Consider the following 19234-nt stretch of genomic DNA (forward strand, 5'->3'; position numbering starts at 1 on the left):
AAAATTTGTCATAGAATATTTATTGTTCTTGTAATCAGCTAAGAAATTTTACTAAAGGTACTGATTCTACAACAATAGGCATAGAACTGTGTAATATACCACAAATTTCTGAACATTGACCATAAAATACTCCTAATCTATTTATAAGTACGGAAAATTGATTTAGTCTTCCAGGATATGCATCACATTTTACACCTAATGCAGGAATAGCAAATGAATGAATAACATCCGCAGCAGTAAGAATGAATCTAGTATGTGTAATTTCTGGAAGAATTACTCTATTATCTACTTCTAACATTCTTAGGCTTCCTTCTTCTAAGTCTGATTCTGGTACTAAGTATGAATCAAACTCTACAAAATCTCCATCACTATTTAAGAAGTCTGGGTATTCATAGCTTCAGTATCATTGATGTCCCTCTGCTAACACAGATAACGAAGGATCTGTAACTTCGTCCATTAAATATAGTAGTTTGAAAGAAGGAAAGCGATTAATACTAATATTAATGCAGGTGTTATTGTTCAAATTAATTCTATCAGTGTACCGTGGTTAAGATATTTATTACTAATAGGAGATCTAGAACTTTGGAAGTTTCTAATTATTGCTCCTTGTATTCAACCAACCGCAAATAAAATAGCTACTAAGTAATACATAATATTATCATGTAATTCCACAAGAGCTTCCATTTGTGGACTAGCACTATCTTGGAAATAAAGCCCTCAAGCTCTAGGAGCATCACAACTAATACTACCTAATAAACTTGCAACTGCTCCTACTGCAACACCAGCAGAAGTTACACTTTGTAACGGTAAGCTAGTAAATGCGTGAGGTTTAGGTGGGTTATGTAATGCTCATTCTAGACCAGGAGCACATTTATCTTTAAGTATACGTAAATAATCACTGAATAATTGAGGTACTGCTCAAGGGTAGCCGAATACAGCTTTACCTTTTACAAGTTGTAAGTATACTATGTGTAAGAATAGTGCAGTAGCAGCTACAGATATAATTGAACCAATACTACTAATAAAGTTTCAACCTGTGAAAGCATCAGGGTAATCGCTTACCCGACGTGGCATTCCTTGTAGACCTAAGAAATGTTGAGGGAAGAAAGTTAAATTAACCCCAGCAAATAACACTCAGAAATGAGCTTTAGAGTATAATAAATTATAATCTAATCCTAATATTTTCGGTATTCAGAAATATCATCCACTATATAAGGCAAATACAGCACCCATACTTAAAACGTAGTGAAAATGAGCAACAACGTAGTAAGTATCGTGGAAAGCAATATCAAGAGACGCATTCGCAAGAACTACACCTGATAATCCCCCAATAGTAAACATAAACACAAAACCTAATGCAAATAATAAGGATGGTACTAAATGTAAAGAACCACCGTAACAAGTGGCTAATCATGAGAATATTTTAATACCAGTAGGTACTGCAATAATTAAAGTTGCAGCAGTGAAATACGCTCTTGTATCCACATCTAAACCAACAGTGTACATGTGATGGCTTCAAACTACAAATCCTAAAATTCCAATAGAACACATGGCATAAACCATACCTAGGTATCCAAAAACGCTTTTATTGGAATTAGATGAAATTACAGTACTTATTATACCAAACCCAGGGATAATTAAAATGTAAACCTCAGGGTGCCCAAAAAATCCATTTCTTCAAATTTAACTTATCTTTTAAAAAATCTCTTATCTTTTAAAAAATCTCTTATTAAACCCAGGTAGAGGGTAGCCTTACTCCCTAACTTGTGTATCATACATATATGATAGAAGAAACCGACTGTACATGAAGCATCCTTTCAGACACCCACCAGTGAACCAGTCTGTAGCGACCGCTTAAATAGCCGACGGTCTTTAAGCGAGATACTTCTTGACCGTTATTGCACTAGCATCGAATATATTTTTATTACTTTTCCTTGTATTACCAAAATACATTTAAAGTTTTATATAAAAGAATATAACCTTTAAACTTAAGAGTTGCAAGTAATACTTATGTATATTAACTAAGTAAAGGTATATTTTTATAAAAATATTCACTATTTTAGATCTTATTTTTTTTTACATCTGTCTTTATAGTTTCAAAACCTTGGAGGTTAAACCTTGACTTTTTTTCCTGGTATTTTTAATTTTTTTTTTTCTTTTTTTTTGTCCTAGTATTTTTAATTCTTTTTTTTTTTTATTAATCCAATACAACAAAATCACCACAAGCGTATACTAATCCTACACTTAATAATATGATAAAAAAATACATTACAATAGATGATCTATGAACAGAAATATATTCAAACAGATTATCATATTTACCTATACTCTTATGAACTCTACGTACCATAAGTAGTAGACTAATTAAAAAATTTATAACTAAAAATAACACCCCAACAATTGACGCAATATACTACTCACCTAATATACTAGTTAACCAGTTATAAATATCTGGAATGAAAGGTATATTAATAATAATTAAACAAGAAACTAAACCAATAATTACACTGAATAATGGTATCAATTTAATTACCATTACTCTAACAAATGAGGGTATTGTTAAAGGACTAGTAATTATAAAAAAGATATTTTTATAAGGATCTCAGTTAATAGGTGTTCAACCTGAGGGGTGTCGAGCAGGTTGTGTCCGTCGTGGAACAGGAACTGGTTCTTGAACAGGAGCAGGTTGTATTCCACGTTGAACAGGAACTGGTTCTTGAACAGGAACAGGCAGTTGAACAGGACCTAGTCTTAGTATATCTAGTTCATTTCTAGCAGCATCCGCGTGTCTACTAAAATAAATACTATTGGGATGTGTTTTTAACATATCCTGGTAAAAACTCAGGTCCTGTTCTACATGCATGCGACGTTCCGCGAGGGACATAGTATTAATATCTTTACGCCAGTGTATGTATCTACCTGCTCTTTCTACAGGCCTATCTGTATCCACATATTCTATATATGGACGCGAATAACGATGATTTTCTGATCTTCATACAGTACGAGAACTTCTCTTAGGTCCACTTTGTAAAGATACACTGGTAAATGCGTGAGGTCTAGGAGGGTTCTCCCATGTTCATTTTAACACGGGAGCAAAATTAGTTTTTAACGATAAGTCATTAAAAATGTTTTTTATTGTTTTAAATATATTTAACATTAAATATATTAATAATTATAAGTATAGTTTAGGACGAAGTAGACAAAAAATGTCCAAGTAGAAAAAAAATGTCCAAGTAGAAAAAAAGGTACATGTTTAAAGTGAACGATATAATTAATAGTTAAATCTCTTAAGAATTTAACCTAAAATTTGCAAAAACAAATATACTATTTGCAAAAACAAATATACAATTTGCAAAAACAAATATAAAATTTGCAAAAACAAATATAAATAAGGTTAATAATATCAAATCCTCTTTAAAAAACTCTTTAGAAAAGATGTTGGTATAATATAGGGTCACCACCACCTGCTACCTCAAAGAATGAAGTATTAAAGTTCCTATCTGTTAATACCATAGTAATTCCCAAAATTGTTGACTTACTGGATAAAATCCCATAGCCTAGGCGTTGCCACCTAGCTTAAAAAGTTCTTAAAACTTAATGTAAGTACGCAAACACTCTCGTGCTTGATCGGACCATATCTTATATTTTTACGTTGTAGAAATTTTGTAAATGATCTCAGGTAAAAACTGTTCTATAATTATTTATACCTGATTTGATTTTTTTACTATTTTTTCCTTCCCTTCATATGTCTTATGTTCACCTTTATCAAATAAGTCTACTACCTTAATTCAATCTAAGGAATCTAAATGTTTAGTTCCAAATAAAGGATATTTTAAAAGGTAATTTTTAATATGAATATTACCTTTAAGGTTAGTAGTTCTAACTCTATACTCAGGTTTTGGTTTATCCGATCTTATTTTTTTTACTTCTGTATTTAAGAATTCAGCAATAAAAGTTAAAAACTCTAAATTATCATATCCTTTGTGATCTTCTCGTCTTTGACATATCTCTAATTTACATTCCAATTTAGGATATTTACCTGAAAGAGTAGTTCTTACCTGAAAAGAGGCGTTTGCTTCTATAAACCCTGACAGCCAAGGATTGGAGTATAAAGGCTCTATACATATAGGGTATTTTTCAATACTAGTTCCTTTAGTTATATTTAAAAAATCTATTAATGTATTAAGACTGTATATTTTAGGTGTTCTCATCTTTCCATTAATTAATGATATAATTAGCAATATATTTTTATAACTATTTATAGTTAATATATAAGCATTTACCCTTTTTTTTTCTAGATAATGAACCTACACCTAGTTCTTTTTGAACAAGTAAAGCTAAAGGTAAGTCTTTTAAATGAAAAACTATTTGTATAGAAGGGTAAGTTAAATTACCCTTAGTAGATCTTAAGGTTTTAGGTGTAATTATTGTACCATCACCTTCCATAAGACCGGTGAAATAATAACTAAAAAGAGATTTAAAATTTTGACTCTTATTATCCATATGGATAGATCTAAATTTTGTGCAGAAAGGAAGGATTAAAAATTCTAAACTACAACCAAAATATTTTGGCGTGTGGCCTCTGAGGTTCTCTAAAAAGTTCAAACCTAATAGATTACCTGCTGATTGCGATATATTAATATATAACGGTTCCCAGAAAATAGCCAAGTTTAAAGCCGGCAGAGTTAGTTTACCGGCAAGCACGGGTAGAGATAATAATAATAAAACAGCTGTAATTACAACTGCTCATGCAAATAGGATAAGTTTATGTAATCTTATCCCAGGACTTCTCATATTAAATGTTGTTGTCATAAAGTTCATAGCTCCTAGTAAACTAGATATACCAGATAAATGTAATCCAAAGATAGCTAAATCAACACTTGGACCACTATGACTCTGTATACCTGATAACGGAGGGTATCAATAATGTGGGTAAGCTCATAGTAGTATGTACAACTATCCTTACACGCAATGTTTTTGTGCATTGTTCGGACTATACCTTTATCTTATAAAAACAAGTTTTGAACAGTAATAGTAGTAATAATTATCTTCTATAGGATTTTAAAAGTATAACTTTTAATTATGAACTATTCTATCTTTTTTAGATAAATAGTTTTATTATTAGATGTTAATCTGTAAAATGCTATAGAAAAAAGCTAAAGTTTACCTATATATATAACTTTTTTTATGCTTATAGGTAGCTTGTTCAATACCATCTTTTAATTTAACAGAATTATAAAGCACACCTTTTTTGTTATAATACTCCGTTTTTTCAATTTGTTTCTTTAATTTACCATCTACAAACACATTTTTTCAATAAATCTTAGAAATCTTCCTATTCTTATAGTCATAACTTGTTTCTACTCCTTCACCATATTGTGATAAAGTGTTTTTATCAATATAAGTAGAACAATGAGCCTCTTCCCTGTCATCCTCCTCGCTATCACTTTCTTCTTTTGTTAAAATATTACTATGGTTATTAGGACCTTTACCATTATTGTTATCTTCATTATTATGGCTATGAGGATTATTATTTTCTGGATTATTATTTTCTGGATTATTATTATCCGGAGAATTGGTTTTAAGTATGTATCCTAATACATTTTTTAAAAAAGATAGAATATTAGTTATAATACTTATTAATATTTTACCTAATAGAAATACTTGTACATAATCCAGGAAAAGGATTAAAAATGTTTTTATAGTAGGATTATTACATAAAACATTTTTAGTTAATTTTAGATAATTCTTAAGCATAGTTACACTATATAATAACCATAAAGTTTCATAGTATGAAAATGGGTCTTCTGTAAGTAAACCAAAAATTATAAAAAGCACAACCCATTATAAGTTAAAATAATTTTATCTATATTTACATAGATAGAGTAAACAAAGGTAATAATATAATTAAATAATTATATAATTTAAATTTATTTAATAGATAGTAAAAAAGCCAGAGTTGTTTTTGTATAGTCCTCGGAATACCTTATGGATAATAATCCTAGTAACTCAAAAAAAGAAAAATTTAACTGTAATAGATGAGGTTGGTATTATTCAATCAGTTAAGAAACATTTATTTCCACTAAAAGTATTTATTTTAGTATGATAATGTTTAAGAAATATTACATCATTCAATCTTGTTCTATCTCTTATTAATAGTGCTTTACCATTGCCTTTCACGATGGTTCCTATACCTAAGTTAGTTTTAATATAGTATAAAGCTGTTAAATTATATTTAGATTGAGCTATTTTGTAATGTAATACTCATGTACTATTTTTTTTATAGAAATAAAAAGTACCTTCTCCATCTGTTGTTTCTACCAACCGTTGTCCAAAGCATTCTTTTTTGTTCTCTACAAGATACTCTTTGTTAAGTCTCTGATAGGTAAAAAATCTTTTTTGCTACCCAGGCGTATTGCCGAGTCATAAGCGTTGTTACATACGATTTAAACAATCATGAGTAGCTTAATCCGTTAAATAGTAGGGGGTATTCACGCATCGAAAAAAGTTTAATTACTCCTAGCACTGTCATCTGATCGGAGTACTCCATATTAAAAGTTCACCCTGTTCCTACCCCGTTTTCTATTCCACCTGCAAATAAGAATAACACAATACTAGGTATTAAACTTAAGTAACTTATATTATTAAGTCTAGGGAATCCCATATCAGGACCTCCTAGACCTAATGGAAGAAGGAAGTTACCAAACCCTCCTATTAAAGCTGGCATAACCATAAAGAATATCATAATTATAGCATGAGCAGTAATAATACTATTATATAATTGATTATCCGCAATAAATTGTACACCTGGTCCAGACAACTCTAATCTGATCAATACAGAAAATGCAGTACCTACTAATCCAGAAAATAATGCATATATTAAATATAATACACCAATATCTTTAGCATTTGAAGATAAATCATCTTTCAAATCACATACTAATACCAGATGTTTTTACATGTAAGTTTTTGTATAAAGACTTATCACTTAAGATAACCTTATTATTAATAACTTCGGAGGAATAGGTCATACTTCATCTAAAGTTCAGTGTAATTTAGATTTTAAAAAAAGAGAAGTTCTCTTTACTTTTTAAAAAGAAGTTCTCTATACTTTTTTAAAAAATATAAAAGTCTCTTTTACTGCACTGTTCGTTTTTTTTTTTTTTTAAGCCACCTAAATCTTTTAGAATACATTAGAAAGTTGTATACTTAGTAAAATATTCTAAAAAATAAATAAATAAATTAGAGGGTTAGTCTTTTAAACAAAACCCTTTAAATATTTATTTGTAAAAATTAACGGTTTTACTAATAAGTTTCCATTATAAGAGATATGAAGGAGTTGAACCTTATATTTATGATCTGCAATCAAAATGCATAACCCTATGCAACATACCCCATTTTATAGAGCTAATTAAATCTAGCACGATAATTGGATGAGCACGATCATTTAATGAGCACACCTAAGTTTAAGTATAATAGTTACTAGTGACTGCTTACTCATCCTTTTAAGCCAAAAGTACCATTTCTAGTCTTACTGTTTATAAGTGTGTATTGAGAATTAGCTTTCGCATAACCTCTTAGTAATGTCGAGGGGTTGTTGTTAAAAGATGAACGTATGTTTTTAAACTACCTAGGTATCTGTATTTAAATACAGATCTCATGGCAGTTAAACGCCTTGTAAGCCTACCTGATGCTTCAAATCTAACACCGCTTACAATTTGTTGTTTAATAGTATTTACAATGTTATTTTTATTCATAGTTTGAATACTATCATCAAATGTTATAAGTGTATGAAAATCAGGAATTCTTACCATTTGTAATATAGCCTTTCTTAACACTCTAACCGCTTTATTTTGTCTATCTCTTAATTTTAGAGCTACAGCTGATGAAAAAACATCACTATTTAAATGAATTGACTTTAAGTCAACTAATTTAATTTCTACTTTTTTACCATATATTTTTTCTAATAAACTAGTTAAACCTAAATTCCTTAAGTTTAAAACAAAGTTATTAAATTTAGATTTATTAAAGCTAATTAATCTTGTATTTTTAAATAACATTTTTACTACTCTAAAATTATTTTTTAAAAGTCATCTACTATATGCAGGGACTTTGTATAACTTTTTATTCTTAAGATTTAGTAGAAAATTAGTTAAAATATTATTATTTTTTTTTTTAAGAAAGGCATATTTCATTTTATAAATAAAAAGAATTTTCTTTTAAAAACATAATTTCATTTATGATTTAGTCTGTTTATCTGAGCAGGTATATATCTTTCTAGCTTAATTTTTCTATTTTTTAGAAGTTTTTCTACTATAATTATTCTAGATTTACCTGTCATACTTTTTAAGAATCTAGTAAAGAAACGTCTATGTTCCACTACATACCTATCCTTTAAATCAACAAATATTTTATACATTCTTTAAAAAATATATAATTTTCCTGGTTCACCTTAATAAGGTTGATTTTTGTTTATTATACGTAGAAAGTATAATAAGTAGTTTAGTATTAGTATGTTTTAATTCAGCTCTACTTATATATATTTTATTAGCGGAATAACGACTCTTGTTATCACGTCTACGTTTAAAAAGTATTTTTATTTTATCTCGGAACATATTAAAATAACTTGAAAATAGTTTGTTTGATATAAGGTCAAAAACTACTAATGGTTTAATATATGCTTTGTTGTAGCTATATACACTGCTAAATCATTCTTTACTGGATGATGGATAATATATAATATTATTATATTCCTCTTTCTGAATTTTAGTTTGTATTTCAAGATTTTTTTCGTTATTTATAGAATCATCCTTGTAATTAGGTTTTAACGATAAGTCATTAAAAGTGTTTTTTTTGTTTTAAATATATTTAACATTAAATATATTAATAATTATAAGTATAGTTTAGGACGAAGTAGAAAAAATGTCCAATTTTAAAATAAACGAGATAATTAAATCTCTTATTTATATAAGCATATCTTTATAGAAAGCATATTAACGATACATTACTTTTCTTGATCCTTTTATAAAGCAAGTACTAGTTCATTAGATAGACTTACTTTGTGAACAATAGGGTAAATAATTTTGGATATTAAAACTTTCTATAAAGATATGCTTATTCTAAATCCAGTTTACAAAAAACCTTACTATACATTAGTAGATTCACTCTCTTTGCGCTTAAGTAAGTTAAAACCTTTACGTTGCAAATATTCTAAAGTAATTTCTCATTAGAACAAAATAAAATAGCTAATAGCAATTTAACCGTTAAAAACTAATTTTAGTTCATTATATAAAAAATCTTTAAACAGGTAATAATATACAGTTAAACTAAGTATCTGTAATTAATACCATAAATAAAGATGTAATAGGTAGTTCTACGTGGTACATAAAATCTATTTGATTTAAGAAAACAACATTTTAAAACATTTTTATAAATTAAAAAAAAAAAATTAAATTTAATTATATAATTATATCCATGGGTGGGGTGTAAGGGGAGTAATAAAAATGTAGTATTTTAGTTTATAAAACCGAAGTAAAACAACACTTAGGTAAAATCGCAAAGTTAAAACGAAAGTAAAATAACGTTGAAGTAAGATAACGACGAACAACAAAATAAATGTATTAACGAAATAATGAATAGCATGTAACATAATATGTAGAAGGCCGTATAAATAGTATCATTATTATTTTTAACTATAACCATAACCTGTAATAGTAAGAGATAGTCTTAACCTATATAAGGCCAGATAACAACCGTATACCATTAATACTATTAATAGGCTATAAATATCATGTATAGTTATTAATATAATGTATAGGTTATAAATAATTATATACAATTAGTCCTATTTATATGATATAAATTCTATATTAAAACGATATTATTGCATAATAAATTTATTTAAATATCTAGTTTTATAAAATGGATTCTTAATATAGTTATTTATCGTTACCAGATATATTATTTATTATTACCGAATATCTTATTTATCAATACCCTATATGTTATTTATAATTACTGAGTATGTTATTTATTATTATCAAATATGTTATTTGTCTATAAATGTTATCTCTATATGTTATTTACCTCAATAGATTATTTATCTATACATAATATACAGTAACGTATAGATTAATGGATAGTAATAATATTTAATTATACAGTAATCTAATAATATGGATAGATTAATACATTTAAGTGGTATATATATTAATACATAGTAATGTAAATGTAACTCTTAGATTTAAAATTACAACCCATTGTAATATTTTATTTAAAAAAAAAAAACATTTATTACATCAATAAATTCTTATTAGTTTAATGGTAGAACAAGATACTTCTAATATCTGAATCTAAGTTCGAGTCTTAGATAAGAATATTTCTAAAAAAAAAAAAATTGATAACGTATTTTTATAACAATTATCTTACATAATTCTATTAGTTTAACGGTAGTTTATAAAAAAATAACATAAAAAACTTGTTATCTATAATACCTCCGTAGAGGTTTGATTCTTATATAAGAATTACTTAAAACAATTTTTTATTTGAGTTTGATGATGGCTCTGATTGAACGCTATGCAAATGCTTGACACATGCTAATCGAACGTCAATATTTAATTTGTTAAAATTATGTATATTGAAGTGGTGTACAGGTGAGTAAGTGGTGTTATGGCTACCTAAGAGTAAGGCAAAATAAATCCCTTATACTAACAGTTTGTTTTTATATATTAATACTAAATCTAACCTCTAACCACCCCAAATACCCTGCTAAATTGAAGGTTATGTTGATAGGTTAATAGATAATAATAAAATGTTTTTGAAAGAAAAAGTATTTCGCTCTTAGTTGATTATTAATAACCATCGGATAAGTAGTAAGTATGGTAATGTCATATTTAGCTTATGTCCGTAGTCAAGACTGAGAGGTCTATTGAACACTGGGTCTGAAAAAACCCCAGTGCGTATAGTACAGCAGTGAGGAATTTTGGTCAATGGCCTAACGGCTGAACCAGCAACTTGCAGGAATGAGAGTTAATATAAATGGTTTATTAACTTGCTTGACTAGGTCTTATAAAATTCTGGATAAAGCTTATAATGAAAACTTTATATCTATAGGTCTCGGCCAAATCTTGTGCCAGCAGCCGCGGTAAGACAAGGAGACGAGTGTTAGTCATCTTTAACAGGTATATAGGGTACCTAGACGGTGTGCAAAGGCTTATAAAAGTACCTGCCACACTTGAGTTTGATATGTGAGAGGAAAATGTCAGAATTATTGGAGTACAGATGAAATCGGCTAATACTAATAAGACTGATAACGGCGAAGGCAAACCTCTATGTACAAGTGCTTAAAAATTGAAACAAAAATCAACAACAATCAAAAAGTTCAATCTAAGAATAAGAAATTTTACTCTAAAAATTCTTAATAAAAAGTACTATAACTGACGTTGAGGGACGAAGGCTCAGAAAGTGAAGAGGATTAGATACCCCGTAGCCTGGGCAGACAATGATGAGTGCCATAGGTTAGCCTTAGGCTGAACTATAAATGAAAGTGGAAGCACTCCACCTCAAGAGTAATGTGGCAACGCAGGAACTGAAATCATTAGACCGTTTCTGAAACCAGTAGTGAAGTATGTTATTTAATTCGATGATCCTCGAATAACCTTACCACAATTTGAATGATCTAAAAAAAAGAGGTTTACTTTATATGTAAACCTAAGGTTTAGACCACATGCGTTGCATGGCTGTCTTCAGTTAATGTCGTGAGATTTGGTTAGGTCCATTAAATTAACGTAAACCCTTGTTTTATTTAATACAATAAGACAGCTCTCCACCTACAATTGGATGTGATAACAGGGACTAAGACAAGTCATCATGGCCTTAATATTGTGGGCTATAGACGTGCCACATGTACCTTTACAAAGGGATGCAATAATGCGAATTGGAGCTATCCCCAAAACAGGATAAAGTATGGATTGTAGTCTGAAATTCGACTGCATGAAAAAGGAATTACTAGTAATCGTGAGTAATCACATCACGGTGAATCTTATCTCAGATAGGTACTAACCACTCGTCAGGCGCTGAAAGGAGTATGCGCAATAAGTTTGGTGGCTGTTGTTTGGTATTCTAAATTTATGGGTTTAGATCTTTTGACAGAAGAATCTTCGTATGCGTGACTCTAATTGGTGTTAAGTCGAAATACGGTTCGGGTTGGGGAACTAGCCCGGGATTAATTAATATTAACGATACACCCAAAAAAAGCCTGTGTAAAAGGCATAAATATGATTTTATTTATATGGTTCAAATCCATAGCCAGGCTCATATATTGTTTACTTTGTGATTTTAATATGCTTTTTAAGTGTTCTTATTAAAATAGATTTTTAAGTGTTCTTATTAAAATAGATTTTTATCTAATACTATTACTTTTAAAGCAAAAAAACAACTACTGAGCAGTAAAAACGGTTGAAAAGTGACCGGACAGTTAAACGGTTGAAAAACGAAGACAACCGTAAAAACTAAAAAAAATATTAAAAAGTATTTAAAACATAATATAAAGGAGAGTTCCTTTATTGGTAAGAAGGGTTGAGCTGTAAACTCAATAGTTTTGTGCTTTTAAGAGTTCGAATCTCTTGTCTCCTAGCCAAAGTGATATCATTCCTTAGGGTAAAATAGCTTTCTAGATATTTGGGTATAATATTTTAATTAATAGCCTTTATAGCTCAACGGTAGAGCAGAATACTGTTAATATTCTGATAAATGTTCGATTCATTTTAAGGGCTCGATTTATTTTAAGGGCTCGATTTATTTTAAGGGCTTGTGGTATTAGCGAATTAAAAGTAAATAGTCTATATCCAATACCCTTAAATTACCCCCCTATATTTTAGTTTCAAACATTTCTTACAATTTTATATAAACTTGTTATTTACTTTTCAAACATTTACAAGAATTTTATTTACCTATTACATTATTTCTTAGCTATAGTCATAACTATCATTTTTAGTTTTTTTGCATTATGGGCTGAAATAGTCATAACTTTCATTTTAGGATTTTTTGTTTAAGCGTGATATCAGAATTGTTTAAGCGTAATATAAGAATTTTTAAGTGGAATAAAGCGATTAGAAATGTAGTCTAGTGATTAGAAATGTAATAGGTGTCTAAGAATGGTCATGAAACTGGTAATTAACAATTTTATATGTTGTATATAGTTAATGAAACTACATTTAATGGTTATAGTGTATATAATTTAGATTTGTTACACATAATTGCCATATTATTCGGTATATTAGTTATTATAAGTAAAAATCCTATTGTATCTGTTTTATTTTTAATAGGTTTATTTTTATCTATCTCTGGTTATTTAATTTTAACAGGACTAAATTTTATAGGAATAGCTTACTTGTTAGTGTATATTGGAGCTGTATCTATTTTATTTTTATTTATATTGATGTTAATAAATGTAAGAATATCTGAATTGCTAATAGACAGTATTAATAGTATACCCTTAGCTATATTATTAGGTAGTTTTTTTAATTATTTTGTTAATAATGTTTTACCTTACATGGTGATGACTAATGGTTTATTCTATAATTTTAGTATAAAAAAAAAATTAACGAATGTAACATCTGTATCATGAGACGGATATTTAGCAGAAACTTCTCATATAACAAGTATAGGAAACATATTATATGGTAATTATTCTATATGATTAATAATTACTTCTATTATACTATTATTAGCGATGGTGGGTTGTATAGTTATAACTTTGAAAGAAAAAAAGAATTCATTGTAATCATATTATAATATATATATTTTTATACATAAAAAAAAGAAATTAGCTCAATTGGTAGAGCATCCGTTTTACACGCGGCAGGTTAAGTGTTCGAATCACTTATTTCTTACCACCCACAGCCGTGGGTAGATATAAAGAGATCTTAGCTTAATGGTAAAGCGTATGACTTTTAATCATTATTATAAGGGTTCAAGTCCCTTAGATCTTGTGAATATATACGGCTATAGGTTAATGGTAAACTTGTCGTCTTCCAAACGATTTATACCGATTCGAATTCGGTTAGCCGTAGAGTTAGTAACTTAATTGGTAGAGGCTTTTCTTGTCACGAAAGGAGGTGCTGGTTCGAGTCCGGTCTAACTCGTATTTTATTGTATTTGATTCTAACATTTTATTCTATTATAGCATAGTATTTGATTCTAACATTGTATTCTATTATAACATAGTATTTGATTTTAAGATTATATTTAATTTAAAAATATAAAACATTTAACAAGACTATATTTATAACTACCCTTGTAGGGTTCCTTTAGGAACCCTAAGGGGGTACCCGCAGGAAAGGAAAAGTTGCTATTGGTAAGGCGAGATATTTGCTAAATATTGTGTTTAACACCTGGTGGTTCAAATCCACTCTTTTCCGGAAAGGGTAAAAACTACTATGTCTATATAAATAGCTAAATTTATATATAATAACCAAATTATCATAAAATTATTTAACTATGCTAACTTATATATTAAAAAAAAAGAACATTGAACTTGATATAGTTTATGGTATACAGTTTAACTTAGATAAATATATTTTTAAGTTTATGACACTTCCTTAGTTACATTATATGGTGTTAGAAATTTTATTAAAAAGAGTATAGTTTAATTGGTAAAATAGGAAGCTTCAAACTTCAAATTTCCAGTTCAAGTCTGGATGCTCTTGTTATAAATATAATGATATTTTAAGATTATTTATTTTATAAAAACTATTTTTATAGTATAAATATTAATTACTAGATAATATTCTTATATTGTTTATAAATTTAGATTTATAATATCACTTATTCGAATTTATAATACCACTTATTTGAATTTAATAATTTTTTTATAAAAATGTTTTAAATCTCATTTTAAGTTGTTGTATTTTTTTAAGGATATTCTATTAATTTTTATTATGTTATTATTTATATAATTAAGGTTCCAGCGCATTTTTGATAAGGATGTGATCGACGTTCAATTCGTTGAGGAATCAATCAGTGCGTTAGTTAAATTGGTATAATGACATGCTACGGACATGTTCTTACAAGTTCGAGTCTTGTACGCACTTTAAGGGTGAAAAATATATTTTATGTTTTAATATATTTTTTACTCTAAATAACATTTATATTGTTTACCAAAAATTATATATATGTTTATAAATATGTTCACTAGTAACAACTGGCCTTAAAGATATTTAAAAACAAGTACTCCGTTAATTTAATTAATCAATTATTAAAGTTAACTTATAGAGTTTACAGTTACTTATAAAACTAGGATTATACATTGAAACATAAGCTTTATAAATTAATAGAGAATTGACTGAGTGGTTTATAGTGATAAGCTTGAAACTTATTTGGTTGAAAAACCACATCCGTTCGAATCGGATATTCTCTGTAATGTATTTTTTTATATAAATAGATGTTTATATAGATATAGGATGTTTTTATAAAAATATAGTTTAATAGGTTCTAGTCAATAAGGTAGTTGCTATACATAATTGAAACACCTTTACTCTGGTTGTTATATCAGTAGAGTATGTTTACATTCATATTGTTTACCGACGTCTGAAGGTAATCCAGAAAAGGAGATAAATAGACGAGAAAACCCCATGCAGCTTTACTGTTACTAGTTATAGGGTATACGATGTTTTTATAAATATAGGATGTTTTTATAAATATATGGTGTTTTTAAGGTATGATGTTTTTATAAATAGGATGTTTTTATAAATAGGATGTTTTTATAAATAGGATGTTTTTATAAGTAATGTATTTGATATGTAATGTATTATTTCATAATTTTAAACTCTTAAAAATATTTGTTATATATTTTAAGAGGTAATTTTATGGCAAGTATATAAAGAGACTATTAGAGAGCTTAAAAGCTGTATATTAAATAAAACTTGGGTATAATTCAAAAGACCCAATGGCTAAATTTTTCGACTGAAACGGAGTGAATTGAAGTATCTTAGTAGCTTCAGGAAAATAAATCAAACGAGATTCTATGAGTAGTGTGAATGAAACTAGATAATAGGCTGCAAGTAAAATGGGTTAATCTGTTTGAATAAAGGGGAACCTTCCTCTAAGCCTTAATATAATATACAAGCGATAGAGTAAAGTACTGTGAAGGAAACCAGAAATAAATTGTAGTCTTATAAGCAGCTCAAGGTAAGTTTAATAAACATATGAGAGCGTACCTTTTGTATAATGGGTCAGCAAGTTCTAATTAGATGCAAGCAAGTAACTAAAAATAAAACATAAAACTCTAATATAGAAAGCTAATATTGTTTTCTAAGATTAGACGTTAATATTATATAATTTGCCTAGATAATCCAATTATTAATTAATGAATTAGTATCTAAATAGAGACCCGAAGAGTAGTGATCTTACCATGGTCAGGCATATAAAAGGCCGAATGGGTTATCGTTGTAAAGATATCCAAAGAACTGTGGTAAGTTAGTGAAAGACAATCCTGACTACTATAGCTGGTTTTCCGCGAAACATATGTAAGTATGTGGTTTAATTACATCATAGCAGGTACAGAACTGTGATCTCGGACAATTGTGCATTATTTTTCGGAGGATTTTATTACCCTTTGGGGTTATATACCCTCTTTAGGATTGTAATGCCCTGTGCATATGGGGGGGTCGTGAAGACTCTATTCGCGAGGATTTGCTCTCGGAAGGGCAATGATGAATGTTGAACTATCAGACATTTAACGATAAGGTTGTATGTCAAAGGAAACAGCCCAGAACAAGTGTTTAAGGTTCCAAAGTTTTTGTTAAGTGAAAGTAAGGAAGTATTTAAACTATACAACCAGGAAATAGGCTTAGAAGCGGCCATTTTTAAAGACCTCGTAACAGAGCACTGGTTCAAAAGGTTAATTAGTTAACCTTAAAAGTTAAAAGCGCCGAAGATATAACGGATCTAAAACAAAACACCGACACCTTGTCCATAAGAATATTATTAGGCTTAAGCAGGATCCATCATTAAAGATAGGAATAAGTTAAGCCTATTTTAATATACTTAAAGTTATTTAAGTATTATTTATGGGGTAGCGGAACGTTGGGTAAATTAGTATTGCAAACAGATGCTAGGTATATCTATATAAGAGGAAGGTACCATGAGTTCAATAAAAACACAGATAGCAATTACTCTTTGCAAAATCAAACAACACCTGTAGATTTATTATCGAGTAGGATGAACGTTGTATATATAGATGAAAGTTTGCTTGGCTGCATAAACAGTAAATTACAATAAAATATCCCAAGTGAGAATGCTGACATGAGTAACGAAAAAAGAGTAATCTCTCGCCTTAAGCTTATGGGTTAGTCGAGGAGAATGATCCCTATAAGGGCTGAACTTGGATTAAATCGGTCTCTAAATTTAACCTAAAGGGTAAAGTGATGAGGAAAAAGGAAATGTTTTGACAACATAAACTAGAGTAAAATGTTCTGGAAAAAAAACATACTTCTGAAGGAATTATATGAATTCCGAGGGCGAAAAGAGAAAAAACTATAAAAGTATTAAAATATTTTTTTGCATTTTTTTTCTTAGGAAATAAACTATAGCTCAATTTAAGATTAAGAAAAAAAACCGTACCTAAAAACTACCACAAGTAAGCTAGTAGAGAATACGAAGGCGTTTGAGCTAACAACCATTAAGGAACTCGGCAAATTGACACCGTAACTGAGGGAGAAGGTGTGCCATTCCTACTGATTAATATCAGGATAGGAAGAGGAGACATAGAATGGTGTTGCACGACTGTTTAATTAAAACACAGCACTTTGCGTAAGATGTAAATCAATGTATAGAGTGCGCTATCTGCCCAATGATGGCTGGTTAACGGATTTTCTTAGACGACTAAAATAGTTTAGGTTTTGAAGGAACCCCCCATTTAATGGCGGCCTTACCTATAAGGGTCCTAAGGTAGCGAAATACCTTGGCATTTAAATGATGTCGCGCATGAATGATCTCACGATGCAACAGCTGTCTCAATGGTTGGCTCAGTGAAATTGGAATGGCAGTGAAGATACTGCCTATCTCTAGATAGACGAGAAGACCCCATGCAGCTTTACTGTTACTAGTTATAGGGTATAATTTGACAGGTTCTAGTGAATAAGGTAGTTGCTATACACAATTGAAACACCTTTACTCTGACTGTTATATCAGTAGAATATGTTTACATTCATATTGTTTACCGACGTCTGAAGGTAATCCAGAAAAGGAGATAAATCTCAGGAGACAATGGCTAGCAGATGGTTTATGCGGGGCACAGATCCCATAAAGAGTACCTGGGAGTATCCAAATTTAATTTTGTAATATGCAATACGCAAAATACATAGGGCTTTATTAAATTATTGCTTTATGTATTTTTAAATTAATTATATTTAGTTTGTTATTTTTTATATTTACTTTATATGTGCAATCCAGGTGCATAATTGACTATTCACTAGTCAAGAAACGAAATAAAGGTTTAAGTATCTATAACTAATTCAGTTATATTTCTATTTGAGTTAGAATTAAAACAATTTAAGCTAAGTAAGATTTTACCTATGTGGAAAATAGGTGTATATATGGTATTAATCATTAATAATTACTTACAAGTTTTTATATAGATAATACTATCAGTTATTTTTAATCATAATAAAAATGATATTGATATATACTTCCAAAGTTTAATGGCTTAATCTTGCTTTACTGTTTGACATACACGTCTATCAGTTGCGTAAGCAGGGCATAAAGACCGCAAGACGCAGTAAGGAAAGGTCTTGTATTATTGAAAAAGCTACGCTGGGGATAACAGGCTAATTGCGCCAGAGAGTACAAATTGAGTGCGCAGTTTGGCACCTCGATGTCGGCTTAGCTCATCCACATGAATGTAGGAATCATGAAGGGTACGACTGTTCGTCGATTAAAGAGCTACACGAGCTGGGTTAAATACGTCGTGAGACAGTATGGTTTCTATCTTCTAGAGGAAATTAGAGTAAAATAAGGATAGCCCCTTCGTACGAAAGGAGTTGGGTATGGTAACCTATGGTTTACCTGTTGTTTATACGCTGAGATATTAAAAGGGTTGAGAACGAGAATAGGTTATTCTTAGTAAATGGATAATGGGTATCTTGTGAATAAGAACAGTAATACAGATTAATTTGTAAAAAACTAATTTCCTATATCAAATTCAAAACATCTAACTAGGGAATACACTAAAAAG

General features: G+C 29.2%; 5 non-coding genes across 5 annotated transcripts; all 5 read left to right on the forward strand.

Annotated features, from left to right (window-relative positions):
• Nucleotides 1-10306: 10306 nt before the first annotated feature.
• On the forward strand, nt 10307-10377 carry N0V89_012708. Its single transcript has one exon. It is a non-coding gene; the product is annotated as a tRNA-Arg (tRNA).
• A 2325-nt stretch (nt 10378-12702) lies between these two features.
• On the forward strand, nt 12703-12773 carry N0V89_012709. Its single transcript has one exon. It is a non-coding gene; the product is annotated as a tRNA-Asn (tRNA).
• A 1046-nt stretch (nt 12774-13819) lies between these two features.
• N0V89_012710 lies at nt 13820-13892 on the forward strand. Its single transcript has one exon. It is a non-coding gene; the product is annotated as a tRNA-Val (tRNA).
• Nucleotides 13893-13919: 27 nt separating this feature from the next.
• N0V89_012711 lies at nt 13920-13991 on the forward strand. Its single transcript has one exon. It is a non-coding gene; the product is annotated as a tRNA-Lys (tRNA).
• An 80-nt stretch (nt 13992-14071) lies between these two features.
• Nucleotides 14072-14144, forward strand: N0V89_012712. The gene has a single exon. It is a non-coding gene; the product is annotated as a tRNA-Asp (tRNA).
• The last annotated feature ends 5090 nt before the right edge of the window (nt 14145-19234 follow it).

Source organism: Didymosphaeria variabile (assembly GCF_027946475.1).
Source record: "Didymosphaeria variabile strain IMI 356815 chromosome Unknown scaffold_11, whole genome shotgun sequence".
NCBI classification, from domain to species: domain Eukaryota; kingdom Fungi; phylum Ascomycota; class Dothideomycetes; order Pleosporales; family Didymosphaeriaceae; genus Didymosphaeria; species Didymosphaeria variabile.